The sequence below is a fragment of the Triturus cristatus genome, chromosome 7, assembly GCF_964204655.1.
Source record: "Triturus cristatus chromosome 7, aTriCri1.1, whole genome shotgun sequence".
Lineage (NCBI taxonomy): Eukaryota > Metazoa > Chordata > Amphibia > Caudata > Salamandridae > Triturus > Triturus cristatus.
Genome location: NC_140590.1, coordinates 1,835,988,932 through 1,836,010,162, shown reverse-complemented (window position 1 = coordinate 1,836,010,162; position 21,231 = coordinate 1,835,988,932). Strand labels below are relative to the sequence as shown.

Below are 21,231 nucleotides of genomic sequence, written 5' to 3'. Positions count from 1 at the left end.
CAAAGTCTTATTGCACTTAGTGCAGAGCACTTTTAAAAATTGAAATTGAGGACGGATGTCCAAGGTTTGGGCTGATGGATGCACTCCTGATGTGCTCGGCTGTGATGAGATGGATGGCGCAGGAGCAGGAGTGTTTCTCATCCGTCGGCACTCTTCTCGTGCAAGATTATTTGGATGAAGGGTCCTCATGTGCTTCATCATACTTGCCGTGTCGCAAGAGTATTTCTTGTTAGGATCCCCTCTCGATAGGACTCTTTTGCAAATCTTGCATGTGACCAAGGTGGCATTGGTCTTATTCTGCCCCTTGGGAAAAGTAAAAAATGTCCACACCACTGAAGAAAATCGTTTTTTCAGTGGTTCCTCCGGCAAAAATTCATCCTCAGAAGTATGAGGTGATGCAGGTGATGCCTGCTGTTCTGAAGCCATTTTTGGTTGAAAAAAGTTAGAGCTAAGTGTATACTTAGTCTAAAAAATCTTCTTCTCTCCAAATAGATGGTTCTCCAGAGAAGCTCAAAGAAGAATGATTGAAATGGGTGGGGTCTTTCAGTAGTTAGAACAGGAAGTGTAATGAACCAATCAAATCTCTTTTTTTGCAGGTCACATGGGAACCGCGCACCGTGCGCTTACGCAGCACGCACCCAGTGCGCATCCGCGAAATTGAATTAAAAAAAATTATAGGATTAGATGTAAAAATATGTTAGTTTTAAGACTAGGTTAGAGTTTGACTTCAATTAATATTCACATGAAATACATAAATATGTTTTTTTAAATGTTAAATACTTCGCGGGATCCGCGCACCTACCGTGTCATAGACGCAGATGACGCGTCGCGGAAGCGCGTAAACGTCGCGTTACGTACATCAAACGTGTCGCGTATAGGCTGGGAGTCGCGTACCGATCGCATTGCGATTGAGCACTAAACACGTCCCCAACTCGTACCATGCGCGGATGCTATCGCGTAGGGATCGGGAACGGTGCGCTTCGGGTGCGCGGATCCAAAAACATTGACGAAAATATATAAAATAAAGTTTTGCACATATAGATAAAAAACATATTTTGAAAAATATAAAAAAATATGTTTGAAAAACCTATTAAGTTCAAATAATATTTAATTTTTAAAAGAATTAATTGAAAAAATAAGTTTAAAAAATGGTGATAAAAAAGTGTTTAAAAAAAGTAATTAATGAAATTGACACACTGAATTTGAAAAATATAGAAATCGAATCAAAATCATTAAACATGATATCTTCAGAGATAAGTTATAGATAGGAATTAGCATTTAAAAAACCTTTGAAATTCACTGAAAAAACCATAGGTTTCATGCACGTTATAGTTAGGAATTGGCATTTAAAAAACCTTTGAAATTCACTGAAAAAACCAAAGGTTTCAGGGGCGTTATAGTTAGGAATTGGCATTTAAAAAACCTTAGAAATTCACTGAAAAAACCATAGGCTTCAGGGGTGTTATAGTTAGCTGGACATTTCCCTCGTACAAAACCCTAGAAATTCCCCTGTTATAGTTAGTTCAGCTAACTATAACTCGCGCCCCCGCAATGCACTGCTGATGACATCACATATTACATCACTCATGACATGGTCAGTGACATCACTGTTGACATCACTGATGACATCTCAAATGACATCACTGATGACATCACTGATAATGTCATCCATGTGATAAATTAGTACCTCTTCTCACACCCTAATATAACCTTTGATACACCGACTCAAAATTTCAGATGGCCATTTTGACAACCATAGATACTCCAATACCAATAACTACTCACCCACTCATTGACTTTTAGGTCTACATACATCTCCACTCACTCACCTCTACAGTCACTCATACTTACAGTCATTCTGTGCATTTATACACCTATATAGACACTCACACACCGCCAATCATCCATTGAGGTACTGACACATCTAGTCAGTAATGCAAATAATTAATCACAGTCCAATTTACTCACCTATACATTTAAACACACTCAAGTTCACTTACTCATAAAAATACTAACAAATTCTGTGTCTTCCTGCAGAAAAAACAAACAGCACATGATACTGATTTCCTTGCACTATGGCGCATACAGCCACTCCCAAAATCACACACTCTCATTACCTACTGGCAGTCGCCAGTAGGTAGTTATAGTTAGGACCTATTTTCCATAGGAAATCCGCAACATTCTATTTGGAATAACGTTGGCGCCGATTGACGAATCTTTGCAAAATTTTACAAACTTTTGGCCAGCTCCGGTCCGCTCCTATCCTGAAAATTTCACGGTGATTTGTCATGCGGGGGCCGAGAAAAAAGGGGGGTCCCAAAACGTGTTTTCCCCATGCATTTTCCCTTAGGACCTGTTGACGCAGCTTCAGCCCGAACTGCTGAACGGAATTACACCAAATTTGGCAAAGAGGTAGTCCTCAGTTCAGACTTGTGCCTTTTGCTTAAATGGTGTAAATCCGTTCAGTAGTTCCTGATAAAATTAGAGTTAAAAAGATAGATATATCTGGGCGGAGCCTAACCACACATCTCATCGTGAGATCTGATTGGCTGTCAGTACTTCATCCAAGAAGTGTTGGCAGCCATCTTGGGACCAATATACATGATAGCACCTCATTAAAAAGCATTGCAGTTAATAGAAGATTTTAAGACTTTAGTTACATTATAAATCATTTGTTGATGGTACCATACTCATTTTAGGAATTGTGGTGTGTTCTAAGGTGATTTTACCATGTGAAAAAGCCTTCTGCTGTGATATCATGAATCATGTTTGAGAGAAAACTATTTTCTCATGCTTTTCCCACAGAGGTTTGGAAGGTGATCTATAAGCTAAACTGAGAGCATATTTTCTGTAAATTCACATTATCTTTCTCAGTCATGTGAGAATGAAGTCTGACATTCTCAGTAAAACATGTACATCCAACAAGGGCAGAGACTGCCAGTTGATTCCTTTGTGTTCTACTGCAGCTTCCCAGAGTGTGCTAAAGAACAACTAGAGCGCTAACAGTCCTATTTATGGCAAACGTATTGCACACCTGAAGCCATCTTGATTGGAATAAAGTGGTAACTCTTAAAACATTTCATTTAAAAAGGAACAACATGAGGGGGTTCACTTTGTCATAGAAAGTATGATTAGTGCTGCAGAAAGAAAAATTAGGGCACATTTTGAGTGACTTCTCAAATCCTCTTCTATTTCATTAAAATATTCTGACATACAGACTGAAACATGCACTTTCAATACCAGCAGCAGACTTCCCTGGTAAGCAGTAGCTTTACTACAGTGATCTAATGAGCAACTAGAGTGCTAACATTCTGAATTTATGGCAAATGTGTGACACATCTGAATGCCTTCTTGATGGAATCAAAGAAACAACTGAAAGTATTTCCTACTGAGGAGACTTTAGTAAATGAGGAAATTAGGAAACTTCATAACAAATAAGTCTCCCAAAATGGCCACGAGAGACAAAAGAGCCCAAATGTAGCAGAAATATCACCCAGATGTAGCCCAAGTATAGCCCAATGACAGAATGTCCCAGAGTTTTCTAACGAACAACTAGAGCGCTAACAGTCTTACTTATGACAAAAGTATGGCACACCTGAAGCCATCTTGATTGGAATAAAGTGGTAACACTTAAAACATTTAATTTAAAAAGGAACACAATGAGGGGGTTCATTTTGCCATAGAAATTATGATTAGTGCTGAAGAAAGAAAAATTAGGGCACATTTTGAGTGACTTCTCAAATCCTCTTCTATTTCATTAAAAAATTCTGATGTGCAGACTGAAACATGCACTTTTAATACCAGCAGCAGACTTCCGTGGTGAGCAGTAGCTTTACTACAGTGATCTAATGAGCAACTAGAGTGCTAACATTCAGAATTTATGGCAAATGTGTGACATATCTGAATACCTTCTTAATGGAATCAAAGTTAAAAACTGAAAGCATTTCCTACTGAGGAGACTGCAGTGAATGAGGAAATTAGGAAACTTCATAACAAATAAATCTCTCAAGATGGCCACCAGAGACAAAAGAGCCCAAATGTAGCCCAAATATCACCCAGATGTAGCCCAAGTATAGCCCAATGACAGAAGTGTGCAAAACACTTGTTTTTTGTGTTTTTGCAGTTCTATATAGTGCAGACTTGTCAGGTATTGGAGTGCTTTACATGAGCATTGGTTACATCACACAAGATCAAATTAATTTTTGTTGTAGACATGGGGAGATTAAGTGATTTGACCAGAATCACAGAATGTCAAGCTGAAGCAGAAACTCCAACCTGGTTCCCCAGTTGCAAAGTCTGCAGCTCTGGAAGTAACACCACATCCTCTCCCGTAAGTGCAACATTTAATCAAGTGGTCAAGTGGATAAAAAAACAAAGATAACAAATAATTTAAAAGTGCCTTGTCGCTATTTGAAAACTCAGAAAATATGTCCTCATTTTAGTTTTTTAGAGCACTAACCATAATTTTGATGCAAATAAGACCCTCTCATATATGTAATTTCTAAAGGAAATGCTCTAGGTATTACAGTTTTGATTACATCAAGATGACGTCAGGCGTTCCACACTTTTGTAATAAATATAGAATGTTAGCAATCTAGTTGTTTATTAGGATACTGTTTAGAGGCAGAGGCCAGGGGCACGGACTCTGAAAATTGAAGGCAGGTAGGAGGGTGCAGAGGCAACAATTTGACCACACTGGGCAGGCAGGAAGGGCCGTGGAAGCACAACAGACTATGGAGGGCAGTGGAAAGTAGGGGTGGGCGGAATTTGCGTAATCGCGTTACGCAAATCTCCGCGAAACGGTAAAAAATCTCCGCGAACACGCAGAAATTCCGCGAACACGCGGAATTGCTTGTTCGCGATGCTTTTTTCCTGTTCACAGTTGCTGTTTGCGTGCTCGGGGAGAAATATCTCGCGAACACGCATTTTGAGATCGCGAACAAGAAAAAATTTCGCGAAGTCGCGGAAAGTAGCCTTTTGGGCAATTTCGCGTTCTCCGCGGAACGCGAAATTCCGCAAATTCCGCGAGCGGAACGGAATTTACCGCCCAGGCCTAGTGGAAAGGGGGGTAAGGGCAACAAACCAACAATACAGGACTGGAAAGAGAGGCTGTGGCAATATAATAGACCATTGTGGGCAGAAGGAGAGGCAGTGGTAGTACAACCATACATGTCAACAGACCTGATTCAGCCAGGAAACGTCCAATGTTTTGAAGCTCAAATGGGCTTTATTTGATCTGTCTCCTGTTTACAATCTCCTCTTTTTCAATGTAACTCAAAGGGCAAAATCAATACCCCAGTTTTTTTTCAAAATCTCCCTCTTACCAACTTCAAAATGTTCGCATGTATGGTACATTGGATCATGGAAGGCAGGAGGAATTGGGGTAGGGACATGGACTTGGATAGTAGAAGACAGGAGGGACATGGAGAGGTGCACCAAACTGACCCTGCAGGGCAGGCATCAGGGTTTGCAGCAGCACAATACACCACACAGGGCATGCAGGACGGGAGTGCAGCACAACAATCCATAGAAAGCAATAGGGAGGGGACAGGACCATGCACATGGACAACAGAGAACAGAGGGGAAAGAGGCAATGGTAGCTAGCTGACCATAATGGACAGACAGAAGAGAAAGCTGCAGTATAACAGACCATAAACGGCAGGAGGGACGGATCAGGGGCATTACACTGGAACAGACAAGCCAGTAGGGAGGGAATAGGGGTCTGCACATGGAAAGAGAGGGCTGGGGGCAAGGGGGCAGGGCAGGAGCAGCAAGATGACCATGGAGGTCAGGCAGGATGGGCACTAGAAGCAAGACACACCATGGAGAGCAACAGTAAGACTATGATGGCATACACACAGACCATGGAGGGAAGGTGGGAGGGGCTTTGGCAGCACAGAAGACCATGCATGGCAAGCGGGAGGGTTAGTGGCAGCAAAATGGCTATGATGGGCAAGAAGGAGGGTGCAGGGGCATGCACAAAGGACCATGGAGGATAGAAGAGAGGGTCAGGGCCTGGGCACAGACAAGAGAGTTCAGGGGAATGGGCCTCACAACATACCGTGCGGGGCAGGCAGGAGGAGCAGTTGCAGCACAACAGACCAGGGAGGGCAGAAGGGTGTGGCAGTAAAATGGACAATGGAGGACAGGAGGAAGGGGATAGGGGCATGGCATGTGGACAGGCAAGGTGGAGGTGGCAGGGACAGGTTACAGTCATCTGACAATGCTAGGTAGATGGGAGGGGAGTGGCAGCTCAACAGAACACTCAGAGTAGATAGGAGTGGCAGGTCCATGGAACATGGTGGGCAAAAAGGATGGAGCAGGGGCATGCACAAAGACATCGGAGGGCAGGGGCAAGGAGAATAGGGGCAGCAAGCTAAGCACAGTGGCTAAGCAGGAGGTCAATGATGGGGCATAGAATTGGGCAATGGAGGGCAGAAGGAGTGGACTGGTACATCATGCTAAATGGAGGGCAGTGGCAGCACATCAGACCATGCATGGCAGGAGGGAGGAGGCTAGTCCATGGATTCAGACAACAGAGGATAGGGAGGAGGTGGATGGGGCAGCAAGCTAACTGTTCAGAGAAGGTGGGTATTAGGAACTTTAATGTTTTTAAAATGTGTGTCTGTGCGAACTACTTAAAATATGAACAAGTATGCAGCATAATCTCACTTTTATTCAGGAAAAAGAGGACGATTGTGACTGTGACTCTGGACTCACTTGGCAGAAACACCCCCTGACCCTCCACCCACATCGCAAAATGTAATGCCCATGAAAAGGGTAGGTGGACGCAGTGTTATATAGAACATAGTCCTGAGAGCACGATTGAAAATGAAAACTAGATATAATATATGATATAAACTATGCACCAAAAAGTGTGATATCAGATGAACCGGGGCATGAAATATAATATGCAATACATTGTGCGCAATGACAGATTCATTGGAGAGCGCGAGATAGCACAGGCACTAGCGCGTGCTATGCGATATGCACCTTGGAGTGTAATATGCACAGGACAGTGTTGTGTAACCTAACTAGTCTCTAAAGTTGTAATACAAAATATGTGCTGGGGAGTGTAATGTTGCATATGCACTGTGACAAAGATATGGATCCCAGATTGTAATAACACAGCCCTCCTTCTTAAAAAAATAAAATAAATAAAAGGCCGGCATCGTGCCGGAGTCCACGCCCCCTCCTTGCAGCACTCTGCAAACGCGCCCCCTGGCCAGTTGTAAGTTGGGGAATTAATTCCCCTTCAATACTGAGGGTCCCTGAGGGCCAACTAGCCCAACAGGTATCTCCAGTATGTGCCAGGGAGCTGCGTTGCAGACAGGTGTTCTGAGGCCACGAACCTTTTTACACCTCTATGCAACGCAGCTCTGTGGCGCTTACTGGAGGTACCTAGTGGGCTAGTTTGACTCTAGGGACCCTTAGGATTCAAGGGGACTTAATCTCTCAACTTAGAACGGACACAGGGCGCGTTTACACAGTGGTGAAGGGAGGGGAACGGGGCCTGAGGTGACGTGTGCAAACACGCCCTTTGGCGCGTTTTAAGTTGGGGAAAAAATTCCCTTTCAATCCTGAGGGACCCTGGGGGCCAACTAGCCCACCAGGTTCTTCCAGTAAGCGCCACTGCTCTGCGTTGCAGAGAGGTGGTGCAGGCCATGCCCCTTTTTACACCTCTCTGCAATGGCGCTTACTGGACGAACCTAGTGGGCTATTTTGCCCCTAGGGATCCTCAGGATTCAAGGGGACTTAATCTCCCAACTTAAAACGGCCACAGGGCATGTTTACACAGTGGGGAAGGGAGGGGACGGGGCCTGAGGTGACGTGTGCAAACACGCCCTATGGCGCGTTTTAAGTTGGGGAAATAATTCCCCTTCAATCCTGAGGGCCCCTGGGGGCTAACTAGCCCACCAGGTGCTTCCAGTGAGCACCACTGAGCTGAGTTGCAGAGAGGTGGTCCAGGCCGTGCCACTTTTTACACCTCTCTGCAATGCAGCTCTGTGGCACTTACTGGAGGTACCTAGTGGTCTAGTTGGACCCTAGTGACCCTCAGGATTCAAGGGGACTTAATCTCCCAACTTAAAACGGCCACGGGGCGTGTTTACACAGTGGGGAAGGGAGGGGACGGGGCCTGAGGTGACGTGTGCAAACACGCCCTGTGGCGCGGTTTAAGGGGTAGTTTTAATCCCCTGCCTTATTATATACTAGGCTTACAGAGGAGGTCATGCTAATCACAGGGGGGGCCCAACGCATGGTGTTCCCTAGTGTATGTAGGTGTTTTCACTGTATTCTGAGTGTCTTTTAACATAGCACTGGCTCTAGGACTGGTTAGTCAGACTCAGTTACCACCAGTATCCGTCTGAAAAAGTTGAGGGTACAGGATGATTTTGCAACAAGGCTTCTTTCTGCTCTTCTGTTTGTTCTCTCTGCACGCTATCCTTCCTGCACTTTTCTTCGCCTTTGAGGACTTCTGTTGCTTCTTTCTGCATTTCTTTTTTTTCTTTCTGTGCTTTTTTCTTCTTTCTTCACATGTCCTATCTCTGTAGGCATTTAAAAAACCTTAGAAATTCACTGAAAAAAACCATACGTTTCAGGGGCGTTATAGTTAGCTGGACTTTTCACTCGTACAAAACCATTGAAATTTCCCAGTTAAAGTTAATTCAGCTAACTATAACTCGCGCGCCCACAATGCACTGCTGATGACGTCACATATTACATCACTCATGACATGGTCAGTGACATCACTGATGACATCTCAAATGACATCACTGATGAAATCACTGATGACATCATCCTTGTGATAGAGTGGCAGACCTCCTCTCCCCGTAATATAACCGTTGATACACACATTCAAAAATAGAAACTAAAATTTTCAAAACAATGGACATACCAATACCAGTTACAACAACCTATTCAGTAATTCTAAGATCCACAAACACATCCACTCATTCACCAACAGTCCTATACAGTCACTCATACATGTACTCACTCATCATATGTACTCATACACCTATACATCCTGTTACACAATGCCACTCATCCATAGAGTTACTCACACACATAGTCACTCATGCTAATAAAGAATCAAACATCCATTTACTTAGTTATACACACACCACCACACTTACTTCTACAGAAACGTACACATACTTAGTCTTTTAAACAATCACTTATAGAAACACATACTTATTCATACAGGAACTCTTCCAATCTCCCACTCTCACATATACTCACTTATATACACCAATAGTCACATATACTAGTTTAAAACATATGTAGTTACTCATAAAGACACTATTGAGACAGTCATTCACTCACTAACACACCCATGCGCACACTCATCCACCCATACAGTCCTGCACACGTGCTGTCTTCAACACATACAAACAGTGAGTCACTCATTCATGCACCTATGCACTACGTAATTCCCCCCACCGAACCATACAGACACTCAGACACTCATACTGATACTCAAAAAACCAACTAATAACCTATATAGACACTCATGTAGCTACTCACCAACCAATGCAGCCACTTATACACAAAGTGAGAGACTGATACAGATATTTACATATTTAAACATTACTCACTAAGCCATGTATTCACTAGGCCTGGGCGGTAAAATCCGTTCCGTTCGCGGAATTTTTTGCTTGTTCGCGTTCTCAATATGCGTGTTCGCGAGATATTTCACCCCGAGCACGCAAACAGCGATCGCGAACAGGAAAAAAGTATCGCGAACACGCAATTCCGCGTGTTCGCGGAATTTCTGCGTGTTCGCGGAGATTTTTTACCGTTTCGCGGAGATTTGCGTAACGCGGTTACGCAAATTCCGCCCACCCCTAGTATTCACTAAGATACACTTAATCAGTCAGTTATACAATCAATTTTTCAAAAACAAATCATCCATTTAGACACTTATATATCCATTTATTCTTCCATCGACCTTGAGATATACATATATAAAACATATGTAATTTTCAGAAAAACACACATTCACTGGATGATGTCATCAGTGATGTCATCAGTGATGTCATTTGAGATATCAGTGATGTCACTGACCATGTCATGAGTGATGTAATATATGACGTCATCAGCAGTGCATTGCGGGCGCGCGAGTTATAGTTAGCTGAACTAACTATAACGAGGGAATTTCAATGGTTTTGTACGAGTGAAAAGTCCAGCTAACTATAACGCCCCTGAAACCTATGGTTTTTTCAGTGAATATATAGATAGTTATATACTCTTACACACATATACACTGCGTTTCACATATGTAGTTACTGACACATGTACAACTAAGATATACATTCAATCACTAACACACCCTTACATACAGTCACCCAACCATACAGTCCATCACGGATGCACTCTTAAAACCATGCACCCACTGAATCACCCACTCACACATCTAGTCACAGAGTCGCACACACCCTACCCACACAAACACTCAGGCACCCATACAGATACTCAGACAACCAATCAATAACCCATATAGACACTCATATAGCTATTCACAAAACCATGCAGCCTCTTATACACCAACACACAGACACATACAGACATTCACACAGTTTAGTCACTAGTCTGCAGTAAGATACATTTAATGACTCACTTATAGAGTCAGTTACGCACCTAGAAAATCATCCATTCACACACTTAAACACCCACTCATTCTTCCACAGGCCTTTCACTATAAATATATAAAACATATTTAAACTTTACAGAAACCCATACTCACTGGATGACGTCATCAGTGATGTAATCAGTGATGTCATTTGAGATGTCATCAGTGATGTCATCAGTGATGTCACTGACCATGTCATGAGTGATGTAATATGTGACGTCATCAGCAGTGCATTGCGGGGGCGCGAGTTATAGTTAGCTGAACTAACTATAACGGGGGAATTTCTAGGGTTTTGTACGAGGGAAATGTCCAGCTAACTATAACACCCCTGAAACCTATGTTTTTTTCAGTGAATTTCTAAGGTTTTTTAAATGCCAATTCCTAACTATAACGCCCCTGAAACCTTGGGTTTTTTCAGTGAATATATATATATATATATATATATATATATATGACGCTTTTTCTCCGCATGCAGCCTCTATAGCTTCTGCCCAGAAACGGAGCGCGGACCACAAAGTTGGTAGAGCTATTAGACTTTATTCAGCTCCAATAACTCCGACAGCATGACGCGTTTCGATCCTCAAGGGATCTTGATCACATGACATGTATATTTATACACACACACATACATACATATACATTCACAGATATTTATATATCAAGAGAGAGAGTGAGAGAGTGAGCGACAATGGGTGTCTGGAAAGATTTTTGGTTCTTGATGGCTAATTTTTCTACCTGAGATCTTAGGGTGAGATGTTTGCTCTCTCAAGCCTCAGATATAAGTAGTTTGGTGGATACCCGAAGTCTGGGCCTGTACAATCTCTGGATCCCAACGCCCTGATCCATGGACTGAGTTTATAAAGTCCTGTTAATCTGAAGGATTACTGCCCGAGCCTGTCAGATCTGGGTAATCCTCCCGGCCTCATACATTTGTTGAGACTGGGTGCGGGCACCACGCGGCCACAACTGCCATTTCCCAATCCGTGCCTGTGTGTCTGCCCTCCAATCATGTGTAATCAATGTGCAAACAGCAACAAAGAGTATTAAAATCCTATTTTCTCTTTACATTTTACATTTTTGGATTAGTAAACTAAAACTGATAGCAGATGCACTGACTAAATACACCCATGTAGCCGAGAGACCTCGACAGCCATTAAATTCTGCGTAGCAAGCCTTACATAAAACAAACTGTCCCAAAAATGTAGAAATTTTTATGTTTGAGAAACACACAAAACATAAAGCATTCCTGAAAGAGCTGAAACTGACTAACCATTTTGCTGAAATTAATTTAAACAAAACAAATCATTTTAAACTTTCAAATACGGGGTCAGATCTTTGATAGGTTTTTTTAATGTCCAATATGTATAACACTTAATAGGTCTACGTGTTCTGAGCAGGGTCCCCAAAAGATTTGTGTGCCCAGGGGAGTTTGAACCCTTCAGATGTCTCTGGCCACCAGCCTGGATTCTAGCCAGAGTATCCACAAAGATGCCAAGAATGCTAGAGACGAATTGCTCACATCCTTGGACCAGGGCGAGGCCTCTGCTTTGATTCTTCCCAACAACTTTTGAAAACACTAATCAAGGGTTTCTATCATGCATCTCTGTGGCATTTTACTGCCCTCTGATCCGGATATACTCACCAGGTAGCACCTCTGTCCTTCCTTTCCACCTCCACTACCATCACATGCAGGAGTAAGGCATTAATACTGCCCTTCCCTAGCATCTTGATACCCTCATGAACATCTTAGGCACTCATGGCTTCGACACATATAGGGTTTATATCCAAATCCGCTTCAGAGGACGCAAAGGCTTTGAGGTTCGATGTCCACCATGGGCTACCAGGTTCAGGTCCAAACATAGATGCCCCAGCAGTGCTCTACCTTACTGCCTCAAACCCTGAGGTCCTTATTTCAGTCCTGGAGAGCCAACACCCTTCCCTTTTAACCCCCACACATCTGTCTAGTCTTGGCACCACTCTAGAGTGCCACCTCTCCCTCACGCCATGGGTCAGCACTGCCACAAAATATTGTTGTTTCATCCTTGCGTTGACCACAGATTCTGCCACAATAAATAGCTCCGGTCGGTACACTGGTCAACTCCAATCCTGCTGTGTCCGGCATGTGGCTATTCATGGTGTGTCTGCACTGCTTAATGTTTAAAAAAAGTAAGTGCCAGGTGTGAGAAGTTGGCCTGGTATATGCTGTAAACTAGTTCTAGTGGGCACCTTGCACCACTCCAAACAACTCTTATTGATGATTAGGTTTAAGACAACCTTTATTGAAAGCCATCCTAGTGGTAGCTATGGAGAGCAGCCTGCAGGCTCAGTCTCAAAGGAATGTAAAGCAGCTTGGTTTACCAAAGTATAACCTCCTGAATGACCAAATGAAAGGAGAACCACACAAGGTATATATATAAAATATATGTATTTATTACTAAACGCTCTCTACTAACCTCTTTATGAGATTAGAGAGCAAGGAAGACAATATTACAGTTCTAAAACAACAGTAAATAGCACGATATACAATTGGACCCTGGGGTAGACCAAAACATATATTAAGAAAGCGGTATAAGAACCACGACTTGACAAGACACAGCCTAGAGCATGTAGAATCACTGGGACCCCAAGGAACCAACCAAGGTAGTGACACTGGGGACCCACGGGGGACGTGTGCAGTGTGAGAACACAGCCGCGATCTCCGTACAATTCTAAGGGCAAGTCGTGGTTGGAATTTTAAAGATTAAGGACACTTAGGAGAGGACACCCTTCCAGACTTAGAGGGTTCCAGGGCCAGCACCCACGGGAGCACCGGAGTATTCGTGTTACCTCACCCAGGGAAGCCGGGTGCATAGGTGTCAAATGGTGTCGGAATCATTGTCGTTTTCAATGGCGATGTGCTGCAAGGTGCTGCTGCCATGGAAATAGCAGTGTCCGGTGTGATGCAAGCCTGGATCGAAGATGTGAAGAACTTGAAAGCAGAGGGGACAGAGTCTGGGTCACTTGCCAGTGAACAGGGGCTCGATAGACGAATGCCCACCGATGTCTGGTGTTTCCGGTGCGAAGAGGTGAAGCATGACTCCACTGCCATGGGGACCAGGAGGCATCGATGATGACCACAGTCCGCAGACGAGCTGTCCCATGAAGGATGTCGAGTGCTAGGGGGTCGGTGTCCGGATTGGAGACCAACAAGCCTTGGCAACTGCAACCCATGCGGCCAGAGTAAAAAGGCTTCGGTGTGGACCAGTAAGGTCATGTGGACTCCCCAAGCGATGGAGAGTCAGGGCACGTCTGGAGCAACCAGGTAAGCCCTTTGAAAGTTAAAGTACCCTTCTCAGGGACCCACAAGTTAATGGACCAGGGATCACGAAGGGACCTCAAGAAAAAACACAAAGGGCTAGCTCACGGAACACTCGTGGAGTCTAGGCTGGCAATCTTCAGTAGAATTGCTGCTTGGGGTCAGGGCTGCAAGTAACCCAAAGCTCAGTCTCAGAGGTTGCCTCGAAGCTGATGCTTCTGCAAATGGTCGCGGTGTCCAGGGGTTCGGGTTGCACTGTCTCCAAGAGGGATACAGGCCTCAGAGTTGCTGAGCGCACAGATCATCCTCAGAGGCCACGGGAACCCACCTCCTGTGTTTCAATATTCTTCGGAGTCATCAGGAGCTTTGGAGATGCAAACTGGACAAATGCATCTTTGTTGCCTGCCAAGCAGGGGAGTAACTCCTTTACTCCAAGGGAGTTTGTTCGGTCATCCAATGTCGTGTACATAGTTGAAGTTCTGGGATTCTGTAGCAGAGTTTCGTCCAGACAAATCTAAACTCCTGTAGTCAGGGGTTCCTACTTTATACCCAAGGAAGGGGTGTGACAAACTCTGGGGATCCACCTATGGGAGGGTCAGGACAGAGGGCTGGCTACACCCATATCCTGTGTCCAGTTTCACGCCAGACCAGGGGCTAGCAGCCCCTGCAACCGGTTTGAGCTGGACTATGCACAGGGACACCAAATGTGCCCCCAGTGCAGACTTCAAAGCACTCTGAGTGCACCCACACAGCCCCAATACACTAAAGCCTGTCTGGGAGGTGGTCACACCTCCCTGTGACAGGAAACCTTTTGTCCAGCCTCCCCTGCCGGAGTTTTGTCCAGCAGCAGGAGGGCAAACTCATGTCTGTGGCTGGCAGCATCCATTTTGTGATGACAGGGTTCTGTTATGCTGGTACTGGGTATACCGGTGGTGCCATGTTTCTCCCTCTAGTAGGGTGGAATCATACCTCCCACACCAGTTACTGATGTAGAGGTATGATTCCAAGGTGTTTGACACCAAACACGACATGTTTCCATGCAGCCCCTTTAAAGTCAGCATTTACCGCAAGGTTATAATGCACTTAAGAGTATATGGTTGGCAGCATCACAAACAACCCCGGAATAAAGGTTCCAAAGGCTGCAGAGGGGCTCTGCTCATGCAGTTGCACCCTCTCACACAAAACCCAGCACCCTGCCTTCAGGATTGTAAAGGCCTGCCATAGGGGTGACTGATAGGTTTATATGTGCAGTGATATGGAGAGATATAGGGAACCTATATCTCAGTAAGGGGTGCATACACCACCTTACACAGGCTGCTGTAGCAGACCTGTTGTGTCATTTTAAATGCCTTCCCAGGGGTGGCACAATACATGCTGCAGCCCCTGGTAGGCCTCTGGGGTACCTCTGCCCTGGGTACATAGTATACCATATACTAGTGACTCATAAGGGTACCCCAGAATCCAATCTGTGGTGTACCTAAAGTACATGCAATCAATTTAGAGAGGAATCAGCTAGGCTGGGGCCCTGAATAGCGGGGTCCCAGACAGACTAAAGTCTAAAAACAGTGAAACTACAGCAAAAAGTGGGGGTAACTATAAGAAGCAGATCCTACTCTCCTACACCAGGTCCCTTCATGGGAGGCCGAAGCAGCTTGCACCTCCCATTGCCCCTGCCAGCGCTGCCAATTACCGTACCAGCGCAGCTACTAACCATCACACTCCTACAAGTGTGACAATTCAGACTATTTTTATGTATTTTGACTTGTTATGATACACAATTGGGCATATCTCAAACTTAAAAAGACAGCACCACCATGTGGTGGACTGTCACTAGAGTCAGTGCTGACAATTAAATGCAGGTGCCGAGCACTGAAAACTAGCGGCTCAAATTAAGCACTGCAGTGTGCCTATGAGATTACTGTGCCGTGTCCTTCATACTATCACAAATGTGCACAGTCTTCACGAGTCTGAGGGGCAAAAGCTGAAATGTAGTAGCTGGGTAGTCTCTGCTCTGCTCCGTGGGAATGTTGTGTCCTCAGCGAGGTGATGGCGTTGTGTGTGACTCTACTTATAGTACTGTCCGCGAGTGTGGACCTCACGACTCACACTGTTGAACCACACTGCCCAACCTAAGCACAGATACTCAATGTGTCTCAGAAAACCTTTTTTTGTGTAAAGATGTTACACAAGTGTTATTGGTTCAAGATACCACACATCCTCGTTGTATTGGCTTTTCACTTTCTGCAGCACACGCATTGTGTGAACCAGTGCTTGAAATGGCAAAATAGAAGTGCAGGTACTCTGTAGCAGATTACCTGCTTGTTTCTGAGAAGTGCCGGTACTCTCCAATTAAAAGTATAGCATTTCTCTTGAGAAGTGCCGGTACTCTCCCTCTCAAAATTAGCAAGCATTGGCATAGCCAATAGGTCTCGCCTTTGGGACCTTATAAGTGTTTAGCCACGCAACAGTTGATGTTGTTGCACCAAGGATATTGTGCTGCATAACTAAATACTTAGAGGGTCCCAAAAGCGAGACCTATTGGCTATGCCAATGCTTGTCTCAGTGCTCCTGACAGCTAAGGAAAACAAAATACGGGTATTTTCATTGAGTCCCAGCACATGACAATACACCAGATTCAGGCCTCAATAGAAGTCAATGGGAGTAACACATTCTCCCGATTCTTTTTTTAAATCTCCCACTTTCCTCTTCTAAAATGTTGGCATGTACTTGCATGTGAAGTAACAGCGGTAGCACCCAGGATAATGAACTGCATGGCTAAATACTTATATGGTCCGAATGACGAGACGTACTGGCTATGCAGTGCTTGTTTAAAAGAAAAAAAATAAATTAATAGCACATGAACATTAATTGAGTTGCCTCAGATTACGAGTTTTAGCTCAAGGAGCATAACGTCACTCACTCTATACGGGCAACTCTCTCGCTGTGCACAGTGCACCTGCCCCGCCCTGTTTCTGGTTGCTTATATTTTCACAGAGTGACGTACGCTGAATTCCGGCCATTCACACTCCAAACATTTGCCAAGATGGCGACTCACATCTGACGACTGAGAGGAGGTCAGTGTCAACTTTGGCAGTGCAAAATTCTGTTGTGATTACAGACCTTGTACTGGGGGTGGGTATGTACGGGAGCATATGAAAGGTGCCGAGAAACAGCTTCTCACTGAGAACAATGTGAACGGGGCTTTCTTTCTTCAGAGGATCGCTCTAGAATGTAGACCGAATAAGCATTTGCAAAGCCAGTGGGTCTCGTTTTAGAGAACTATTGCCCCCCAATAGAATTTTCTTCCAAGCACGAGCCAACAAAATAGTGCTGCCTCGTCACGATTTTTTTAGGTCTCGTGAGCCAAAGGCTCGAAGAGACATTTTGTATGTGGGATTTTCAAAGTGCTACCCACAGTCTTTTGGCTGGCCTAAATCTTGAGTGCACGATCACATGCACGTGCACAGCTGCTTCCACTCCCCCCTCCCTTCTCTATAGCTTTCTTTCACTTTAGACGCTTTGACCCTTGCATTCCCCCCTCCCTTCTCACCCAGCCCTTTGATGCTCTGCTCGATTACTTTCACTTTCGCCGCTACAAACTTTTCGAGCCTTTTACCGCCGCCGGGCTTGTGCTTGTTTACCCAGTCAGAGACTTCCTTTTGTTAGTTTCAGTTTACAGTTAGCTCCTTTCCATCTCTTCTCTCCGCGCCTTCATCCTTCACTTTCTGTGCGCTGTCCTCCCCCTTACAGTCACTACCTCGCTGCTCCTTATTATTTATCTCCCCTTTCTCACTGCCTATCCTAACTTTTCTTCCTCCTTCACGTCTCGCTTTCTCTATCCTCTCTCCAACCCCTGTGCGGTCTCTTACTCCTGGGACCCCTGTTCAGCCTTCGGTAGATTCAGTGTGTGGTCTCCTGCCCCTGAGACCCCCCGTTCAGTCTCGGGTGGGTTCATTGTGCGCTCTTTTGCACCTGGGACCCCCATCGCCGGGTGCCCGGCATCTTGTGAATGGGTAGCTATTAACACCACCACTTTGTGAGCGTAGGCAGAGGGTCTTACTCTACAAGCACACGTCACCAGGGTGCACTTAGACAACACATTAATGCACATTTACACCCTACTGTGCAAGGTGCATGCACTTTACAGGTGCTTCCGTAGAGGCTGTCACAATGGACTCATTTACATAATATGGAGCAAGATTCCCTTTTACACCCATGAAGACCAATGGAAGCAAAGTTGCATTTATTTTTGACTAATTTTAATAAAAACAGGTTATTTAGTTGTTTTCATTTAGGCAGGCCCCGTGCTCCTAACTTTAAAGCTCCCTGATGACGTACTTACGGGTCAGGACTGGGAGCTTCACAGATCACGCGGGATGCTCCTAAGTGTCCCTCCTCCCCCTCTCCTCTCAGGCTGCTCGCGAGCTCGCCCCTTTGAGCGGATTATGAGCACGTTAAAGTGTGACAAGACCCCGGAGCTGTCCCCAGGTGGGCTGTTAGTCCCCACTGAAGATGCGAGCCTCCCCGCTTCTGCCACGCTGGTAATGCGTGCCCCAGCTGCGGGAAGAGATAAAAGCAGTTAAACTGAGAGCACAAAGTGCTTCGCGCTGCTCTTCTGAGCGCCTGGTTGGGCGACACTGCCCCGGCGCCTTTTAGCGCTTCAAAGCAGCAAGTCTAAGTCATTGGGAACTTAAACTGCGTTTCAGCTGGGAGTCCAGAAGGCGGCCAGCTGAACCCAGATGTAAATAAATGCCATTGGCGAGGGGGTGGCTGAGGAATCATCAGTCAGCCTGCAGCCCTCGAACCCATACATGTAAGAATCATTCTAAGGTGTATTGGGGTCACCAAGGTGCCGGGGTACATTTAAATCACAGCAGGACGTCACTAGCAGTTCATCACAAGCCTTACAGTTTTTGGCTGCCCTAAGAGTACCGTGCTGTACTAAAAGTCTGCCTAATGAGTCACTGCAGGTTACCATGGCTTAGGCACAAACTATAAACAGTTTTTGCACTGAAAGTTTTTGCAGGAAAACGTTTCTATCACAACTTTTTTTTGCTAGAATTGTTACCAGCGAGTGAAGTTTAACAAACGTTTCTAAGCTCTGCATTCTGTGCAAAATTACAGAACGTTTCAAACCTTTGCAAGTGAAAATCTGCATTTTGCATATCCCTGGTGGTAACTTACAAAATAAACTGTTTTTTTTTTTTAATGATCATAATTTTTATTTTCTTGGTTTAGTTCGCGATTTCAGGAGTTGCTTTGCCGATGAGTAATGTTCATGAGATATTTTAAAACAAATGCTATTTTGTAATTAGCTCAGACATCGATCTTTTAGAAAGTAAGAATTAAAACATGAGGTTGTTAAACAGTTATTGAGGTCGAAAGTATCGACCTACAGTTTTATTGCATCCACTACATCGCCTACCACTATAACACCAATATATTTCCTATTCCTATTCCACATCTACTTATCGTGACAATATAGTGGAAGTAGATGGAGTAAATCTGATATTACTGCCATGCAATATAATAAAAACAATATAGCTGGGGTATACTAAACATGGGAAAATAAATAATGTGAAACCAATTTTAGATGGCAAAAACTAAAATAGATATTGCAGGAAGGAACATCTCCGTGAAATTGAGCATTACAACGATTTCTTAATCGGAGTTCACCTGAGTGCAGTACAATGCTGTTAAATGAACCTCCCCGTAGGCTTCATCCTGTCCCTCGCGCGCAGGTATGAAGCTGTGTGCAGGAAGCCCTTGGTTACTCTGGGATGGGATAGGAAGGTGAGTGAGGAGGTCTTAGGGATGGAGGGCTAAGGGGCTGTGTTGGAGATGCGTCTGTAGTAAACCACATACCACCTTTTTTGCTTCAAGCATTCATTCTACCTCTTCTGGCAATGGCATACATGATACAATGCAAGTAATACCACCTGGAATTATTAAGAACTAATAGCATGCTTGAGAACAAGCATTTGCAATGCAATAGGTCTTGCATTAACGCGAGTTTGAGCTATTGACATTGCAAATAACAATGCCTTTTATTTTTTTATTTTTTTTAAAAACATAAATATAAGGCATTGTTATTTACAATGTCAATAGCTCAAACTCGCGTTAATGCGAGACCTATTGCATTGCAAATGCTTGTTTTAATAATGTTTTCAGAAGCGGGTCTGTCAAGGGGAACCAGTGGGATCCAGGGGAGGAGGGTCTGAGGGGTGTGGATGATAAAAGCACACAGTGTGCAAGGACGAGGTGAGTCTGTGAGCTAGAGGCACATACATGGACGAGAGTATGGGGGAGGGCAGCACATGTGCAAGAGAGGGCAACATGAGCACAGATGGAGGCTAAAAGCACACGGGTGACAACGATGCGCGGGTACCGAAACTCACATGCGAGAGAGGGCACCTAAGTGCGGGTGAGAGTGGGCGATGGGGATTGCTGGGGGGATTGAGCACATGAGCGACACTTGCGCTCATGGACTGCAACAATCATTGGCATGGTCAAAAGGTGTCGCCATTTGAACCTTATAGGTTTGTAGCCATGCAATGATAACATAGCACATAATTACTTACACTGATATCTTGGCATTGAGCAGTTGTTGGCAATGTTGCCCCCTCTGAATGGTGTAAATCTACAATCCACATATAAAACAAGCATTGGCCACGAAAGTGATCGCGATCACGATCGCTGTGAAAGCGAAAGTGATCGCGATGACGCGCTAAAACACGCAAGGGATGCGCGCACAAGCACGCGTGCTTGTTGCGCGTTCTAGCAGGCTGGCTAAAAAGCTGGGGGAAAAATGCTACCGCCGGCCACAGCTCGCGCGCGCCCAGCGTACATGCACTGCAAGCTGTAACCGGCGGTAGCATTTTTTGAAGCCCTCACTTACTAAAGTCTCTCTGAGCAGCGCAATCGCGCTGACTCAGCGAGACCTAAAGAGTGCTGGTACTCCGTACTGGACAGTATCGGCCTATTTAAAGCACTGGTGTGAACACACCCCACTGTGCAGGGTAGATGTGTCTGGCAGCCATTGGTTTCCTGATGCATAATCACATCTTTTGGAGGGAGGGCTGCCTGCCCACAAGAAAGCGGAGTGGCACGGATTGTATACCCGCCACAGAGGCCGCTCTTTTAATCTGTTGTATTTCTGATTTTACAATGTTACCTGAAGTCCCACCAGGGCTATTTACTGGACTTAGAAACTGCATTTTATTTCCTTGTACCTCCTTGTCTGTGTAAATCAGTGTTGTCATTCTGTGCCCTTCTTCTATTTTTGCGAAATGTCCCGGTTATTTGT

General features: G+C 44.7%; 1 protein-coding gene across 4 annotated transcripts in view; it reads left to right on the top strand.

The window, feature by feature from the left end:
• The window catches only part of KEL (Kell metallo-endopeptidase (Kell blood group)), a 543,196-nt gene that overhangs the window by 290,700 nt on the left and 231,265 nt on the right, over positions 1 to 21,231 (top strand). The gene's annotated exons all lie outside the window — the stretch shown is intronic.